The sequence below is a fragment of the Pseudorca crassidens genome, chromosome 19, assembly GCF_039906515.1.
Source record: "Pseudorca crassidens isolate mPseCra1 chromosome 19, mPseCra1.hap1, whole genome shotgun sequence".
Lineage (NCBI taxonomy): Eukaryota > Metazoa > Chordata > Mammalia > Artiodactyla > Delphinidae > Pseudorca > Pseudorca crassidens.
This window is the reverse complement of record NC_090314.1, coordinates 22,353,868-22,367,097: the sequence shown is the minus strand read 5'-3', so window position 1 is coordinate 22,367,097 and position 13,230 is coordinate 22,353,868. Positions and strand designations below refer to the sequence as shown.

The window sequence follows — 13,230 nt, the reverse complement described above, 5'->3', positions numbered from 1 at the left end:
ATATGTTCTTGAAGACTAGGAGTTCCCAATGGGAGGAAGAGAAAAAAAAATCATTAGCTAATACCCTGAGGGCTGCCGTCTCTAGGAAAGTCTAAATAGATCTCATCATGGTACCCCTGTGCTCAGAGACCCTCTGTGGATGGCTCCCCATCTCCCCAGAATATCCATGCTCCCTAGCATGGCACTCACGACCCTCTTATCTGAATCCAAAATATTTTCGCTTCCTCCTTCTCCTCTTGTACCCTCCCCTAAGTCACACAGCAGAGGGCTTAGTCCCAACACCTTCTGAGCTTTGCTGCCTGAGGGCCTTCATCCCTCCCCTTCTTTACCTGTTGGAAAATGCTAATCAATCTTTAAAGCCCAATTGAAATGGCTAAATGCCCTCTAAGCCCTTTCCTAGCACCTTGCTTCTGCCCCCTTCCACCCCCCCTGTCCCCCGGTAGGAGGGCCTCTCACTGCTGTGGCCTCTCCCGTTGCGTTGCGGAGCACAGGCTCCAGATGCGCAGGCTCAGCGGCCATGGCTCACGGGCCCAGCCGCTCCGCAGCATGTGGGATCCTCCCGGACTGGGGCACGAACCCGTGTCCCCCGCATCGGCAGGTGGACTCTCAACCACTGCGCCACCAGGGAAGCCCAGCCCTGGACATTCTTAATGCCTTACCATCTAAGATCCTAACAGTGGAGTTAATTTCACTCTGCAATGTTGTGGTTTTCAGAGGTGTGTTTACCTGCTGATGTCTATTCTCCAGGAATAACTTACTGGGAAGCCTGATATATACCCGATGAAAACTACAACTGCTCAAGGAAGCAGAGCTGGGGAACCCTGTACTCAAGACTTCTCTGTCCAATTTCTTTCACTGTTTAAGCCTCTAAGGAATATTGAGACAGTGCAACGTTTCCATTTTATAGAACAGGTATCTGGCTGCTGGGGTGACTAATGAAAAGAGGAGGGAGACACGCTAGCTGGCATTCTCTGCCCCTCAGACTGGGTCTCTCCAGAGAAAGGCAAGCCTGCAGAGAGAGAGAATATTTCCATGTGACGGTGGAGGAGGGAAGCCCATCCACCACTACTGAACACCGTGCAAGACCACTTGCCTCATTTCTTCCTTCACATCACCTTCTTTCTTATCTCTGTCTTTGCTTATAATATCCCATCCATTACAACATTCATCTTTCCATCTGGCCCATACAGGAATTATGTGAGGTCTGGCTTACATTGGGTCTGGCTTCACAGATTTCATAGGGAACCAAACTTGCTCTGAAATGGATGGCTGATGACCTTCCAGCTCAAACCCTCCTACTTCTACTCTAGAAAACAGATTCATCTTTCTGGTCACGCTCTGGACCAGCATATAGTAAAAAATGAATACTTACCAATGATTCAAGGAGCCTAAAAAGACATAAGGGTTCTCCTCTGTGGGAAGATTATCACGTAATTGATTTTCCAAGCCAGACAAGGGTGAGGCAGAATTGTCCTGGGCAAACTGAGGTGTGCAGTCTCCCTACCCACTGGGGTCTTAGCATTTTGCCTGTTGTTGCATTGCTAATTCAGGTGTTTATAGTTTTTAGTTTCTGCTGTCCTGTCTTTGGGGGAGACTCCCAGGATGAATGCCTGAGGCTGCCCCTTCCCACGACTAAATAAAAAATGCAGGCAGAAAAAGCTTTGTATTTGGCACACCCTGGTGCAGTGGCCAAAGAAACGGAAGTTCTGTCCACAGGCGAGTGGACCCAAATTTGATTCGGTAACAGATTTTCCTCCTAATTCAATGTAATCCCAATTAAAATCCGAGCCAGAATTTTGTGGAGATTGATAAGCTGATTCCTTTTAAAGGAGAAATAAGAAACCTAAAATAGTTAAGACAACTTTTAAAGAAGAACAAAGTTGTAGGATTTACACTCCCAGATGATAACACTTTTTAGAAAGCAGTAGTCATTATGACATGGTGCCGTTGTTCCAAGAGTGGATGATATGCCAGGGAACAGATTAAAGAGTGCAGAAATAGAACCATACATATATTGATATTGGATATAACCTAAGTTTGCACTGTGGACTAGTTAAGAGAAAGTACTCTTTTGAATAATTGATGCTGAATCAATTGGATATTTATATGGAAAAATAAAATCTTGATCGCTAACTTTCAGCATACCCAAAAATCAAGTTAAGGTGGATTGTAGTTCTAAATGTGAACAACAAAAAATAACTCTTTTTGAAGATAATGTAAGAGCATAACTTTGTGACATCTGGTTAAAAAAAGTTTTCTTTAACAGAAAACAAAAGCACTAACCATAAAGGAACATATTGATAAATGGACTATTTTAAAATTAGGAAGCTGTATTTCCTGTTAGGAAAGTCAACAAGACGGGGGTTCCCCATCCTAGCCTCTCCCTATCCACATACACAATGCAAAGCCTGAAACTAACTCTAGCCACTGAGGTCTCTTTGCCATTCCCCAATCCCTCTGGACTTTTCCTTATTTGAGGCCTTTGCTCTAAGTATCGCCCTCCTTGGATGCTCTTAACCCCACCTCTCTCTGGTAAATCATCAAAGGCCTATCTTGGGCCAACTATCCTCTGGCCTCTGCCCAGTGATACTCATTAGTGCATGATGAGGAAGTCCTGATGGGGGTGCCGAGTCTCTTTTACCACCGTAATGGCACCCTCCACAGTGCCAGCATTGCACCAAGCACACAGTGGCACTCAGTAGAAGATGCTGAATTGAAATACATTTCTCTCCCAAGAGATATATAGAGAGAAGCTCCAACTCAATGGGGTTAAAAACTAGGCTCTGATCTACTTACTCGCTGAAGAGTGAGACAGAAATTTCTCTTAGGCCAATTAATTACATTTGAACCTGTTGCCTAAGAACAATTCAACACATGTGTACAGCACCCTGATCCTGTATCTCTCTAGTTACCTACATCTTGGTCTTTGTAAGCCCTTCCATGGAAATAAATAAATAAATCAAATCAAATCAAATCAGGAAGCTGTATCATCAAAAGGCAAAACAGGAGTGAAAAATAAAATAACAGATTATGAGAAGATATTTCAATTCACATGTCTGTCAAAAGATTCCTATTCAGAATATAGAAAATACTTCTACAAATTCATAATAAAAAGACAGGCAATCTAAAAATAGACAAGATCCAAATCTAAACAATCTAAAAATGGGCAAAGGATATGAAGTGGACCTTCATAAAAGAAGATATCTAATAAACATTTAAATAGATGTTCAACCTCATCTGTCAGAGTAAAATGCAAATTTAAACCATAAGTATGTGGAATTATACACATAATCATTATGGCTAACTTAAAAAGAATGACAGTACCCAGTGCTGAAATACCAAATATGGAATAACTCAAACTCCCATACATTGCTGGTAGGAGTGAGTGTAAACTGGTGACATAACTCTGGAAAATATTTAACCATATCTGGAAAGGTGTTTGGTGGTTGAGTATATGCTTAATATATACATGTCCTGTCATCCATGTGTGTATATCTATCTATCTATCTATCTATATCAATCTATCCATCTATCTTTATCTGTCTATCTATCTATCTATCTATCTATCTATATGTACCATCTACCTGTAAAACCTCAAGTTCACACTGATACCTCCAATTGCAGTCCAACACCACAGGGTTTTTCTAGCTTCCAACATTCCATATTTTTCTATGGAAGCTTCTCCAACAGTAAGGGAGATGGCTTTCATTATCTTCAATACATTTACTTATTTGCTAAATCCTTCCTTAGGTCACCATTCTCCTAGCTACGTGGCTAACTCAGTCCTCGTCCGGTTGACCCTGACTTGTGGGCTGACCTCTTGAACCCAGTTCTACCAAACATGCTGGTTGAGTCCACAGTCTTGGCCCCAGCCCTGGTCCCAAAGAACATACTGGGTGAGTCCCTGATCTTGACCCCAGCCCCAGCCTTGGTAAACACACCAAACAAATGTCCAGCTAAATCCCTGGCCCTGAGCCAGCAAACTTGCCTGTTGAAATCCAGGCATTGGCTGGGAGAAGGAGAACAAATATTGACTGCATAAAACAATGAATCAATAAGGCAGAGCCTGAGATGAGAACTTCTCTCATACATAGCTCCTTTGGGAAGTGACCCCAGAGATCATGACTGAGAGGCAGCCGAGTGAGATGGAAAAGGAGGAGGCTCGAACAGAAGCATGCAGAATAAGGTCGGTATAGTGGGCGATGGGGATAGTTTCTCCCGAACTGACTGACATGCCTGCAGAATGGCTCCCAGAATCAGCCGCTGGAAGGAAGGGTGGCAGAAGCATTTAAACATCTGCCTTCCACCCTGCATTGGTGGAAAGTTGTCACCCAGAGTGTTCACTGCCCTGCACTTGTGAGCCTCAGGCAAATGTGCAGGCTGAGCCAACCCCTGACCTGAGATGACACCCAAGGAGGAGCCTGTGTGCAGAAAGCAAGAAGTGAGGAGACACAGAGCAGTTGTTGAGAGAGTGAAATGAGTCCAAGCCCGCAGCAAGCTCCCTGCCTGAGCCCAGGGTGAAATCAGAGGAGAGCCCAAGAGGATGCTTGTCAGCTTCAAGTGACCTCACCAGTTCTTTGCCCCCAGTTGACAAGGGAATGAATTGTGCTCACAGATACGAACCCATTAGTGGAAGGATGTGTTTTTCTTTTTAAAAAAAAAACTTTTAAATTTATATTGGGGTATAGCCAATTAACAATATTGTGATAATTTCAGGGGCACAGCAAAGCGACTCAGCCATACATATACATGTAACCATTCTCCCCAAACTCCCCTGCCATCCAGGCTGCCACATAACATTGAGCAGAGTTCCCTGTGCTATACAGTAGGTCCTTGTTGGTTATCCATTTTAAATGTAGCAGTGTGTACATGTCAGTCCCAAACTCCCTAACTATCCTTTCTGTCCCACCCTTCCCTCTGGTAACCATAAGTTCATTCTCTAAGGTCTGTGAGTCTGTTTCTGTTTTGTAAATACGTTCATTTGTATCATTTCTTTTTAGATTCTGCACACAAGGCATACCATACGATATTTCTCTTTCTCTGCCTAACTTACTTCACTCAGTATGACAATCTCTAGGTCTATCCATGTTGCTGCAGATGGCATTGTTTCATTCTTTTTAGTGGCTGAGTAATATTCCATTGTATATATGTACCACATCTTCTTCATCCATTCCTTTGTCAATGGACATTTAGGTCGCTTCCGTGTCTTGGCTTGTAAACAGTGCTGGGGTGCATGTATCCTTTCAGACAATGTTTTTCTCTGGATATACGCCCAGGAGTGGGATTGCAAGGTCATATGCTAGCTCTATTTTTATGGGGATTTTCAAAATATTAATATTCAAGTTAAGGCACATAAAACATCAACAACTTAAATAAGATGACATATCACTTAACACATTTATGTTTAATGTCATTAATAAAGTTCATTGTGATTTGAAATACAACGACATAATCCCAGAGTGCCTCTGGGTAATGCTCGGGGAAAACAAATGGATTGTGTCTTGTGCTGTGCCCTGGTGCCAGTTTAGGGTGAGTCTCTTGCCTTTGGAATTTAGGATTTGTGTCTAGGTAGTTCATGAAACCCTGGGCCCAGATCTCTGGAGCCAGCTTGACCTTGAGACTGTGGAAGAGAGCGGTTAGAACTGGACGGAGCCTACTGTGGTTGGAAAGCACTCCTTTTGCCCAGCTGACATTTAGGTGCCTTATTTAGATGCCTGGGGTTTAGGTGTGCTACCTTGGACTTCAATGGAAAGCTCATCTTCAGACAGGTTATATACCTGACTTGCAGGTGTTTGTCATTAGGCTGGGCTCCTGGCTGGCTCAGTGGTTTAATTCTAGGCACTTTCTTCCTGGCCCTACCCTAGCCAACAGATGTGGCCAAGTTCCTAGGAGACATGGCTCCTAGAGCAGGAGAGAGTTTATGAGGTTGTCCGCCAGATCCTCTCACTTCCTGACTGTGACACAGAACAACTTCCACTTTTGTATGGGGCATCTTAATGCCAGAGAGAGAAATTGACTTGCTATAAGTGACTCAGAGAGTCAGGGTCAGTTCTGGGATCAGAGCCCAGAAACATTGCCTTGCTATGTTTCCGTGTTTGTACTGGAATCATGGTATTTCTCCAACCAATGACAGCCCCCCTGGACTTGGGTCAGCAGGACAATAATCTTGTTTCCCTTAATGAGGGGTCTGGTCTTTGTGCCTTGGTGCTGTGGGTCTCCTGTCTGAAAAAGGAGCCAGCTATGCTCACGAAGTACAAGAGAATCTTGACCTTAAGAGGCTATTAAGGAAAGGAGATTCCATGCCTTCAAATGGATTTTGCAAATTCTTGAGATTGGGGGCTGAGGGTATAGTGACAGAGATGAATTCATTCTGTGTCTCAAGGGTGCAAGCCCTGTAGATATTGGTTTGCAAGATTATAAGAGAAGGGTCTGTGTCTTGGTCAATTATTCTCAACCTTCTACAACATTTAACCTATCACTCTTTCTGGCCCATTCTTCCTCACTTCATCTCCACTCCCACCCTGTACCATTTATGTCCCCATCATTTCCCCTGCACCATGGCAGCAGCCTGCTCTCAGGCCTCTATCTCTCACACTCCATCCTGTACTCAGATACTAGGTTATTCTTCCTGATGCTCGCCTCTGAATGTGATATCCTCCTTCTCTCCTATTTCAAACCTTTCGGTGCATCTCTATTACCTGCTGACTTCCCAATCTGAAATTCAAGAGCCCCTACAACCTGGCTCCAACCTGCATTTCTAAAACTCTGACTCCTCTTTCTTCCCAGAGCCCAGCCAGATGGGATTCTTTCCTCTGGCCCCCTCCCCTCATCTCCCTCCTGTATCAGTTCTGAAGAATCCTTTCATTTCCCATCATATTCCAATCTCTCAAGACCGGTCCTGTTGAAGGCTCATCTCCAGTAAAGAACCTTAAGTGGACCTCTAAGTTATAGACATCTAGTTTCCTGTTAGACTCAGTTTCATTTCTGGGACATTACTCTGGGTTTGAGAATTAATTAGATGGAGAAAACCTGGGGCTATGGAGAAAAGTTTGCAGACTGTTGCAAGAGATCAAGAGAGAGACCAGGCAAAGGTAAGTGTGGAGAGAAAAGCAATAGGAATCTAGATTCTATTAAATAAGGGCAGGTGATTTAGGGACTGGAGCCACAGGGTTGGAACAGTCTGGTCTGGTCCTTCTAGGTTCTCCGTAATCCTCAGCTGAGTCCAAAAGACTCAATTTAGAGGATGATCCTCACACCCCCAATTGTCACTCATTGCTGCCATTTTCTCCCTTCCTGCCAAATGTTACCCCATGAAAAATAAGACCAAGTAGTTTAAAATTATATAGATTTTTTCTTTGAAAATACCATAGTCATTTAATAATATTAATTTCCATCACAGTACTACATAGCACACATCGACTTACAGGAGCACTGATTTCCTAAGAATCCAAAGGTGTTTCACTCTGATGATCAGTGGAAGGACCTCAGGATACTACAGGCAGGTAGGAGGGAGAACAGTGCCATCTTACCATGAGCTTAATGGAGCTCACAAAGGAAAACTCGTCACCAGATGTTGTGTTTTTACATTCATTAGGATTTATGGCAGATAAAGTTAAAACATCAATAACTTAAATATAATTATTGTTTAAGAAACTATGTGTTTTAAATTATTAAACAAAGAACCTCTTTTTGGACATTATAATAAAATAATACAGCTGGGGAAGGGTGGGGGGAAATAAATAAGATTTTCCAGGGCTCTGACTGTCTCTCAGTCCAGGTACAAAGGTTCAAGCCTTCAGGGCTTGGGGCTTTCGATCCAGGAGCTCTATGGAATTCTGGACCCACTTCTGCTTGGGGTCAGCACAGACCTCCTTGCCCTCTTTGGTCTTGAAGCTGTGGGGAAAAGAGGGCACAGTTAAATGGAGTGTCTTGAGGATTTTGCCCAGGAGCTTGGCCCGTTGGCCCCTGGACATGATTAGCCCTTGCTCCCTGGGTGAGGAGCCTGGATGGGGACAGGAAGAAGGGGAAAAGGGAGGAAGAGGCCTCTCTTCCAGAAAGGAAGTTCTGTTGCTACTGCTCCAGGGGAAGCCTTCCTTTAGCTCCTGGCTAAAGGAACTTGGATGATCTGACCAAGCTTCCAGAAGAGCCTGGAGTGAGTATGGATTCCTTCTCATGGGCTTCATTTGTCTATGGGGTAAAGGGTCCTTTGGATTAGATGGCATATTTATCTGACTCATTTGGAAGTATAGAACTCAGATAGAATGTTTGGCTGACGGTGCCCGGGCATGGTCCACTCACATCACAGCTTCCTGGGGACACCGGCTGTTGGTGATTCTTGTGTAGCTGTCCAGCTTCTTGAAGGGGATCTTCTTACTGATCACAATAAAGCAGCAAGTGATTCGGTTGGAAACTGAATCTGAAAAACATTTTGCAAAGCATCAGAGAGTTATAATGTATTGTGAGCCTGCATTTGTAAGAGAAGAAGGAGAAGGTAGAAGACAAAGCAAATACACAAGTTCTAACTAAGACCTACCATTCCCTAGTTCGGAGCTTTAGTCCAGGTCCCATAGATAAAATGTTATCTGTGAGTCAGTTTCCTCTGCTGAACTATGGAGCCCCTCATTGTTGACTGCAGATGGCAAAATCTTGAGTAACAAGATTAATCCTTGTAGCGTGATTCGGAGGGTCTACAGATCCAAAACCTCTGACCCTGGGAAGGTAAGTTCTAAGACCTTGCTTCCCAGCTATTTGTCCCCATGGGCTTAGAGCCAACCTAAGTCACATGCTGAGATGCCTCTGGGTCCTTATCCTCCTTACACAGCCACCCTTCTGGGAGCTACCCTGGACTGTAATCCAACATTTGAAACCTCCAGCAAGAGTTTCTTCCTCTCTACTACTGCCCTAAATGTCCTTCCTATCCACAATGAGAAATGGTTCTTCCTTCTGTGCCACATCTCCAAACAAGGTGAGGATTGTTGAGATAGCAGCTGCATTTAATGTCCCAAAGCTGGTGTCGAGAAAGATCGTGGAGCCTGGCTCCAGTGGCCTGGGCTTCTAGTTCTGGTTCTGCCTCTGACCAGTTGTGACATGCCAGCTCTTCTTAATTCCCCTCTGGATTTCATTCTCTCCATCTTTTTAATGTAGGCTATGCAGCAAGCATGGGATGACTCATGCCAGGTGTTAGTACCTGGGGTAGTTAAAATGTTAAGGCTTAAGAAGAGAGGAGGCTTACCTGGCTGAGCCAGCACCTGGGTGCTGAAGGCAGCTGCTGTGAGTAGCAGACACAGAAGTGCTGCAGAGACCTTCATACCGGAGGGTGAGCAAGGGAGCTTCAGCCTGAGAACTGGAGGTTTCTGAGTTGGTCTCAGCTTCTCTGCAACTCTGGCTCCTCTGGCTGATCTGCCTGCCTTTTATAGGGAGCAGAGCACATGGGCAGGGTCATGTCTAAGGAAGGATAAAATAGGCCCCTAAATGTGGTGAGTAGGTACCAGATCCTGGTGGTGATTTCCAAACACCGAGAAAAGGAAGTCGTGCAGTTTCCATCATTTGTTTAGATGGTGGGGCAGTGGTGGAAGGGTATGTGGTTATGCCCAGTAAAGTGTAGGAAGTGACCTTATTGGCCCATTAAGGGCTCTGATTTCTTTGAAATGGAACATGATCTGTTGGAAAGGAAGAGTAGAAGCTGAGTTCCTAACAGAGTGAAGAGAACCAAGTGCCTGACCCTCCCCATGTCCCGGGAGGTCTGGGTTGGGGCCCTAAGGCTTTGCCTGGTCTCTTTATCAGATTCGTGTCCCGGCCATCCTAAATCAGTCAGGCTCCTTTAGAACCTCATACAGGTAGCTTGATAGAGCCTTAGCAGAATGATAGAATCCAGGAATCTTCAAGTCTTAATGCCCTGGAATGTTCTGTTGTGGAGCCTAAGAACTGGGCGGCAAATACCGATCTTTTAGGCTGGTGATTTCCAAATATTTTATCTAGACACTAAAGTTTCTTTCCAAGTGAAATGATATGCGGAAGCTCAATATATCATGCAGATTCAGGTAGAATGGGTCTGTTTGAAAAGGGTCTTTTGCTTTTGGTGTCAAATCTTTTGCCCATTAAAAAATTTTTTTTTTCTTACAGTTGACTTTAAGAAGTTCTTTGTATATTTTCCATTCAAGTCCTTTACCAGATATGTGCATTGCAAATATTTTCTCCACAGGCTGTAGCTTATATTCTTAACAATGGCTTTCATAGAGCAGAAGTTTTAAATTTTAATAAAGTCCAATTTATCAATTTTTTTTCTTTCATAGATGTTGCTTTTGGTATTATAGCTAAAATCTCATCATCAAACCCAAGTTTGCATATCACCTTTTCAATGAATATTTCCAGATTTTCCACAAATCATTCAATATTCTCCAATAATCTTGAATGTTAAAGACTCCACAGGAGTCCATATATAAAGGCACCATAATTAATTAAAGAATTTCAGTTGGGAATTATATAATTTCCATTTTTTCACAATCATAAACAATAATTATGAGAAAACTGATGTAATATCATCATTAATGTCTCCATTCAATTCCATAGCTAAGGGATTAATCAATCAAAATGTGTGGATAGAGATACACCAGAAATACATCTACACGTGGAACAACTCCTGCAGAACACCTACTGAACGCTGGCAGAAGACCTTAGACCTCCCAAAAGGCAAGAAACTCCCCACGTACCTGGGTAGGGCAAAAGAAAAAAGAAAAAACAGAGACAAAAGAATACGGACAGGACCTGCACCAGTGGGAGGGAGCTGTGAAGGAGGAAAGGTTTCCACACACTAGCAGCCCCTTCGCGGGCGGAGACTGCAGGTGGCGGAGGGGGGAAGCTTCGGAGCCGCGGAGGAGAGCGCAGCCACAGGGGTGCGGAGGGCAAAGCGGGGAGATTCCCGCACAGAGGATCGGTGCCGACCAGCACTCACCAGACCAGAGGCTTGTCTGCTCACCCGCCGGGGCGGGCGGGGCTGTGAGCTGAGGCTCGGGCTTCGGTCGGTCGGAGCGCCAGGAGAGGACTGGGGTTGGCGCCGTGAACACAGCCTGCAGGGGGTTAGTGCACCACGGCTAGCCAGGAGGGAGTCTGGGAAAAAGTCTGGCCTAAGACACAAGAGATCATTGTCTTGGGGTGCGCGAGGAGAGGGGATTCACAGCACCACCTAAATGAGCTGCAGAGATGGGCGTGAGCCGTGGCTACCAGCGTGAACCCCAGAGACGGGCATGGGACCCTAAGGCTGCTGCTGCCACCACCAAGAAGCCTGTGTGCCAGCACAGGTCACTCTCCACACCCCCCTTCATGGGAGCCTGTGCAGCCCGCCCCTGCCAGGGTCCCGGGATCCAGCGACAACTTCCCCGGGAGAACGCACAGCGCGCCTCAGGCTGGTGCAACGTCATGCTGGCCTCTGCCGCCGCAGGCTTGCCCTGCATCGGTGCCCCTCCCTACCCCCGGCCTGAGTGAGCCAGAGCCCCCTAATCAGCTGCTACTTTAACTCCGTCCTGTCTGAGGTGGGAACAGATGCCCTCAAGCGACCTACACGCAGAGGCAGGTCCAAATCCAAAGCTGAACCCTGGGAGCTGTGCGAACGAAGAAGAGAAAGGGAAATCTCTACCGGCAGCCTCAGGAGCAGCAGATTAAATCTCCACAATTAACTTGATGTACCCTGCATCTGTGGAATACCTGAATACACAAGGAATCACCCCAAAATTGAGCTGGTAGACTTTGGGAGCAACTGTAGACTTGGGGTTTGCTGTATACGACTGACTATTTTCTGATTTTTATGTTTATCTTAGTATAGTTTTTAGTGCTTGTTATCAGTGGTGGATTTGTTTATTGGTTAGGTTGCTATCTTCTTTTTTTTAATTGCTTTTTAAAATATTTTATTTTAATAATTAAAAAAATTTTTTTTTCTAATAAATTTTTTTTCCCTTTCATTCCTTTTTTTCTGCCTTTTATTCTGAGCTGTGTGGATGACAGGGTCTTGGTGCTCCAGCTGGGTGTCAGGCCTGAGCCTCAGAGGTGGGAGAGCCAAGTTCAGGAAATTGAACCACCAGAGACCTCCCAGCCCCATGTAATATCAATTGGTGAGAGCTCTCCCAGAGACCTCCATCTCAAAGCTAAGACCCAGCTCCACTCAATGACCAGCAAGGTACAGTGCTGGACACCCCATGCCAAACAACTAGCAAGACAGGAACACAACACCACCCATTAGCAGAGTCGCTGACCAAAATCAGAATAACATCACACACACCCCAAAACACACCACAGGACTTGGTCCTGCCCACCGAAAGACAAGATCCAGCCTCATCCAACAGAACACAGGCACTAGACCCCTCCACTAGGAAGGCTACAAAACTCACTGAAACAACCTTAGCCACTGGCGGCAGACACCAAAAACAAGGGAACTACAAACCTGCAGCCTGCAAAAAGGAGACCCCAAACACAGCAAGTTAAGCAAAATGAGAAGACAGAGAAGCACACAGCAGATGAAGGAGCAAAGTAAAAACCCACCAGACCAAATAAATGAAGAGGAAATAGGCAGTCTACCTGAAAAAGAATTCAGAGGAATGATAGTAAAGATGATCCAAAATCTTGGAAATAGAATGGAGAAAATACAAGAAACGTTTAACAAGGACCTAGAAGAACTAAAGAGCAAACAAACAATGATGAACAACACCATAAATGAAATTAAAAATTCTCTACAAGGAATCAATAGCAGAATAACAGAGGCAGAAGAATGGATAAGTGATCTCGAAGATAAAATAGTGGAAATAACTACCACAGAGTGGAATAAAGAAGAAAGAATGAAAAGAATTGAGGACCGTCTCAGAGACTTCTGGGACAACATTAAACACACCAACATTCAAATTATAGGGGTCCCAGAAAAAGAAGAGAAAAAGAAAGGGACTGAGAAAATATTTGAAGAGATTATAGTTGAAAACTTCCCTAATATAGGAAAGGAAACAATCAAGTCCAGCAAAGGCAGAGAGTCCCATACAGCACAAATTCAAGGAGAAACGTACCAAGACACATATTAAGCAAACTATCAAACATTAAATAGAAAGAAAAAATATTAAAAGCAGCAAGGGAAAAACAACAAATAACACACAAGGGAATCCCCATAAGGTTAATGGCTGACCTTTCAGCAGAAACTCTGCAATCCAGAAGGAAGTGGCAGGACATACTTAAAGTGATGAAAGGGGGAAAACT

General features: G+C 44.5%; 1 long non-coding RNA gene across 1 annotated transcript; it reads left to right on the top strand.

The window, feature by feature from the left end:
• The first annotated feature begins 5,894 nt into the window (after nt 1–5,894).
• On the top strand, nt 5,895–12,948 carry LOC137211788 (uncharacterized). The gene is made up of 2 exons (XR_010937213.1): nt 5,895–8,965; nt 10,570–12,948. It is a non-coding gene; the product is annotated as an uncharacterized lncRNA (long non-coding RNA).
• Nucleotides 12,949–13,230: the final 282 nt, after the last annotated feature.